The sequence below is a fragment of the Canis lupus genome, chromosome 18, assembly GCF_048164855.1.
Source record: "Canis lupus baileyi chromosome 18, mCanLup2.hap1, whole genome shotgun sequence".
NCBI lineage: Eukaryota > Metazoa > Chordata > Mammalia > Carnivora > Canidae > Canis > Canis lupus.
Window position 1 is genome coordinate 8,559,725 of NC_132855.1, and position 6,429 is coordinate 8,566,153.

Below are 6,429 nucleotides of genomic sequence, written 5' to 3' on the forward strand. Positions count from 1 at the left end.
ATTTATGTGTATTAGAAAGTACTGTTGCTGTTGTTATTACTTAGACCAAAGCTGATTCAAAAGTAAAATCTGTAGGTTAATCAGTAAATTTTTAAATATCAATACATAAAAACCATTTTGATTAAAAATAAAATTGACCAGTCATCTTGTGTAATGACCTCACAGCATTTTATAGGTATTAAATTAGAATAGACAATTTTAGTAGATTTTTGTTACTACATTTCTGTCCCTACAAATATTGATCTATCACAAATTGAAGATTTTTAGTAGTGTGCCAAGGATAAGAGAGGAACATGGTGTATCTTCCTAGATATAGACCAGCAATGTTTACTCCATGTAAAGTAAAAGTATTTTTATGTTAAAACATACCAAAGTGGGACGCCTGGGTGGCTCAGCAGTTGAGCCTTTGGTTCAGGGCGTGATCCTGGTTCCAGGAACGAGTCCCACATCGGACTCCCTGCAAGGAACCTGCTTCTCCCTCTGTCTGTGTCTCTGCCTCTCTCTCTGGGTCTCTCATGAATAAATAAATAAAATCTTAAAAAAAAAAAAAAAAAAAAAAAAAAACCAAAGTATTGGTAGGCAGGACTTACATTAGCTTTTAGTGTAAGTCAGAAGACTTCAAAGCAGTTTTATTTTTGTAGCAGGTCATTTGTTCTATCCTTCCCACCCCAGGACATCGAAGATTCTTTGGGTATAATATTGAATGTTATTGACACACTATATATGGAGGGGTTTTTTTTTTTTCGTTTTTTTTTTAAGAAATCCTTTGTGTTCTGACTTAGAAATACAAATAGCAATGAATTTTCTCAAAATAATTTTGTTTCTGTCTATATGGAGTTTTACACCTATGCCATCTTAATACAGTTTTATAATAGGCATTTCTAGGTTCTTCGGAGTCCTTAACATATAATGATTTCTACACAAGTAGGTACTGATAGGGAAAATGGAATGAGGATTTTAATTTGTAATCCATATCCACTTACATTAATACCCATTCTCATCAATTTCTCTTCTCTACTGCTCTTTTTCTCTAACACCTACCCTTTGGATTCCTATCTTCCTTTCTACATAAAGCAACTACTTCATCAATAACAATAAAATGACAATGTCTATCCCAAAGAGAGAAGAGTTCATAAGTAACAAAGACTGGAGCAGCTTCTATACCTGGGGCAAATGCCTGACTGGGTGCTGGTGACTTAGAAGTGCAACTGCCATAGGTGAGAAGATTGTGCAGGAAAAAAGAAATTGGCTGAAGTTTTGACAATATTGTGGGCTGGCGAGATGGGTCTGAAAGGTCATTAAAAGATTGACCCAACAAGCATGCCCTCTTGCCCTGGAATTTTGCCAAGAAACTGGTAGTGGAGCAGGGCTTAGAGACGGAATTTATATAGCGTTATGCATCACACTTAATTGCCACATTTGGATCCAAACTATCTAAAACAACTCTTATTCCAGTTCAAACACTAAAATAATCAAGATGCTCAGTCTTGGGGATCCCTGGGTGGCTCAGCGGTTTGGCGCCCGCCTTCAGCCCATGACATGATCCTGGGGTCCCGGGATTGAGTCCCACATCGGGCTCCCTGCATGGAGCCTGCTTCTCCCTCTCTCTCTCTTTCTCTGTCTCTCTCTCTCTCATGAATAAATAAAACCTTTTAAAAAAAAAAAAAAGATGCTCAGTCTTGACAGATGTAGCATGGGAGATTAGGGACTGGGCTAACTGAAGGCGAACTCAGTCTAAGTAAAGCTGCAGCCCACCTCTAGCTCAATTCAACCTGTGGAGAATTCTGAAGGATAAGTTCCTCACCCTAATTACCAGAGAATGAAAGGCATGCACTCCCTCAACAGACCCAAATGTACACTTTACTCTCCACTGTTATAATTTTTAAAAATGCATTCTGCATTGTACATAAGACACAAAGAAGGGAGGAATCAGACCCATTAGCAAGAGTAAGTAGTCAAAAGGAAGTCTAAGCCACAGCAATCAGACAAGGAAGGAAAAGCATCCAAATTGGTAAGGAAAAAGTAAAACTTAATATTTGCAGATGGCATGATACTATATAGACTCCACCAAAACACTCCTAGAACAGATAAGTGAATTCAATAAGGCCACAGGATACAAAATCAATATACAGAAATCCATTTCATTTCTATACACTAATACTGAAGTAGCAGAAAGAGAAATTAAGAAAACAGTCTCATTTATAATTGCACCAAAAAGAATACCTAGGAATACACTTAACCAAAGAGGTGAAAGACCTTTCTGACAACTATAAAACACAGATGAAAGAAATTGAAGATGACAAAAAATAAATGGAAAGATACTCCATGCTCATTAATTGGGAGAACAAACATATTGTTTGTATGTCTATACTACCCAAAGGAATCCATAGATTCACTGGAATTCCTATCCAAATACCAATAGCATTTTTCATAACTAGAATAAATAATCCTAAAATTTGTATGGTGCCACAGAAGACCTTAGTCAAAGCAATCTTTGAAAAGAAGAACAAAACTGGAAATATCACAATCCCAGATATTAAGACATGCTATAAAGCTGTAGTAATCAAAACAGTATGGTAGTGGCACAAAACTACACACATAAATCAATGGAGCAGAATAGAGAGCCCAGAAATAAACCCACAATTATATGGTCAATTAGTCTTCAACAAAGCAGGAAAGAATATGCAATGGGAAAAGGACAATCTTTTCAACAAATCCTGTTGGGAAAACTGGACCACACTCTTTCACCATACACAAAAATAAACTCAAAATGGATTAAAAACCTCAATGTAAGACATAAAACTATAAAAATCCTAGAAAAGAGCACAGGTAGTCATTTCTCTGATGTGAGCCATAAGAACAATTTGCTAGATATATCTCCTAAGGCAGGGAAACAGAAGAAAAAATAGACTATTGAGACTATATCAAAATAAGTTTCTGCACAGCAAAATAAATTATCAACAAAGCAAAAAGACACCCTACTGAATGGGAGAAGAGACTTGCAATTGACGTATCCAATAAAGGGTTAGTGTCCAAAATATATAAAGAACTTACACAATACCAAAACCATAAATAATCTAATTTAAAAATGAGCAGAAGACATGAACAGACATTTCTCCAAAGAAAATGTACGGATAGCCAACAGACACATGAAAAGATGCTCAACATCACTCACTCATCAAGGAAATTGCAGATCAAAACCACAATGAGATACCACCTCATACCTGTCAGAATGGCTAAAATAAAAAACACAAGAAACAAATAAATGTTGGAGAGGATGGGGGGTGGGAGGGAACACTCATGCACTGTTGGTAGGAATGCAAACTGATGCAGGAACTGTGGAAAACAATATGGAGGCTCCTCAGAAAATTAAAAATAGTACTGTATGATCTTTAATTCCACTAGTGGATATTTACCCAAAGAATATGAAAACACTACTTTGAAAAGATATATGCACCCCTATGTTTATTGCAGTATTATTTATAATAGCCAAATTATGGAAGCAGCCCAAATGCCTGTCAATAGGCGATTGGATAAAGAAGATGATGTATGTGTATTAAGAGTACATTCATCATGATGAACACTGAGTAATGTGTAGAATTGTTGAACCACGATATAGTACACTTGAAACTAATACAACACTATATGTTCATTTTATTGGAATAAATAAAAAAAATAAAAGATTTAAAAAAAAAAGAGTATGCAGGCAACTGACACTTGTAGGCTACTAGCAGACAAGAATGTTTTTAAAAACTAAAATGTGTTGAGGAATTTACAGGAAAGGACAGATACAATAGGCAAAGAGGAAATTTCAGAACCAAATAGATATTCTAGGACTGATAACTATATTAGAAAAAAAAAATCCCTGGATGGCAATCATGGCGGGATGGTTAGTCCATGGCATGAGATGTCATAATGTGCCAGAACAACAAAAAAGGGGGATGATCTGGCATGTGCTAAGAAGGGAACACTAGGGTTAGGGGGGGAGAGGGTAACAGGAGATTGGTTACACAGGAGAGATTTATCAAATATAAAAATACATTAAGGATTATAGGAGCATATTTTTCTTTCAAAGGGCAATTGCAAATATGAAATGGAGAGAACTAGAATGACCTCTAAGATGTTGGGTTGGAAGAGGAAGTGGTTAATAGAGAAATTAATAGAGATGTAAATATATTTAAACATTTATGTGTGTGTTTTATACATATAATACTTAGTTTTGCCTGTAAGAGAGCTCGAGATTAGCAGTGCCCCAATAGCAATGAATACATCTATATCATATATTGTGACTTCTGAATATTATTCTCCACTAAAAGAAACCAATGTTCTTTGGAGAAATACCTGATTACTTCTTGTAACTCTTGTTGGAGAAGCAAAAGAACAAGATAAGCCTGGAATATCTGTTAGTTCAGAAAGCAATCAGTGCTCAAAGAATATGCGGTAACAGTTTAAAGGCACCAACAGCAGCTAAAAACAACTCCCAATGGCCAGAGCTGAGACAATTTGAATATATAAGGATAGTAGCAGACTATAGCCCATGGAGTAAAATAGGAGACTATGTGTCCATACTGATATAAATACATGTTTACATTAAAACTTTGAAGAACAAGATATATTACAACAAAGAGGAATAATAAATTGAGGAGATAGAATGCTTAAAAATTTGATTTTCTTTTTTTTTTTAAATTCAAAAGACAGTAGGAAAGGAGGGACGTCTGGGTGGCTCAGGGATTGAGCATCTGCCTTCAGCTCAGAGCATGTTCCCAGAGTCCCGGGATTGAGTCCCACTTGGACTCCCCTACCCCCACCAAGAGATCCTGTTTCTCCCTCTGCCTATTTCTCTGCCTCTGTGTTTCTCATGAATAAATAAATAAAATCTTAAAGAAAAAAAAAAAGTAAAATAGGAAAAGAGAAAAAAGAAACAAAGAACCAATAGGACAATAGAAAACAAATACCAAGATACCAGATTTAAAGTTAACCTTATTGGTAATTATATTAAATGTAAATGGACTAATTGCTTCAATTAAAAGTCAGAGATTGTCAAACTAAATCAGTTTCACAACCTCAGCTCTATTGTCATTTTAGACCACATAATTCATTGTTGTAGAAAACTGTCCTGTGGGGGAAAAAAAAAAAAAGAAAAAAAAGAAAACTGTCCTGTGCATTACAGCATATTCGACAGCATCTCTAGCTTCTACCCAGTAGCATCACCCCTTTCCCTTTAGTTATAAGAACCAAAATTGTCTCTAGATAGTTCTAAATGTGCCCTGGGGAACAACATCACTCCTGATGAGCCAATTGACTAGATGAAAAACAAGATCCAACAATATGGCTGTTTATAAGAAATATATGTTAAATATAAAGACACTAATCATTTTAAAGGAAAAAGATGAGGGAAAAGATGCAAATATTAATCATAAGTGAGCTGGTATGATTATGTTAGTATCAGACAATGCAAATTTGAAAACAAAGAGCATTTTCAGAAATAGAGATATTTCAAATTGATAAAAAGACCTACCTATCCAAAGGGTTTAAATGTGCATGCAAATAATAGAGCTTCAAAATACAAAAAAAAAAAAAAAAAGGGCAGCCCCGGTGGCGCAGCGGTTTAGCGCCACCTGCAGCCCAGAGTGTGGTCCTGGGGATCTAGGATCGAGTCCCATGTTAGGCTCTCTGCATGGAGCCTGCTTCTCCCTCTGCCTGTGTCTCTGCCTCTCTCTCGCTCTCTCTGAATAAATAAATCTTAAAAAAAAAAAAAAAAAAAAAAAAAACTAACAAAATACAAAAAAAGAAAAAAAAACCAACAAGAAAAAAAACACATGAAGCATAAATTGACAGAAACAAAGGAAAAAGATCTATAATCGTATGTGGAGATTTAAACACTGGTCTTTCAGTAATTGCTAGAATAACTAGATGAAAATCAGTAAGATTATGGAAGATTTTACAACACTTTTAAAGTATTTATTATTTAGAGAGAGAGAACACATACACATGAGAGAGAGGGAGGGGCAGGAGGAGGGGGATAAAAATCTCTGAACTGAGCATGGAGCCCAACAAGGGGGTCAATCTCACAACCCTGGGATCATGATCTGAGCCAAAACCAAGAGTTGGACGTTTAACCAACTGAGCCAACCAGGTGTCCCTGAATAACACTTTTAACCAACTTGACTTAAATGGTATTTTCAGAACATTGTACTCAATAATTGCAGAGTATATATTCTTTTCGAGTGCACCCAGAATATTCACCAAGACCATATGCTGGGCCAAAAAACAAGTCTCATTAAAATTCAATGACTGCCCTCAAAATATATGCTATGACCATAACAAAAATAAATTAAAATCAATCATAAAAGCATCCATAAAAGCATACTGTAAAGTAACAAACTACTCAGTAAATAATGGTTCAAAATTGCAAGGGAAATTTAAAAA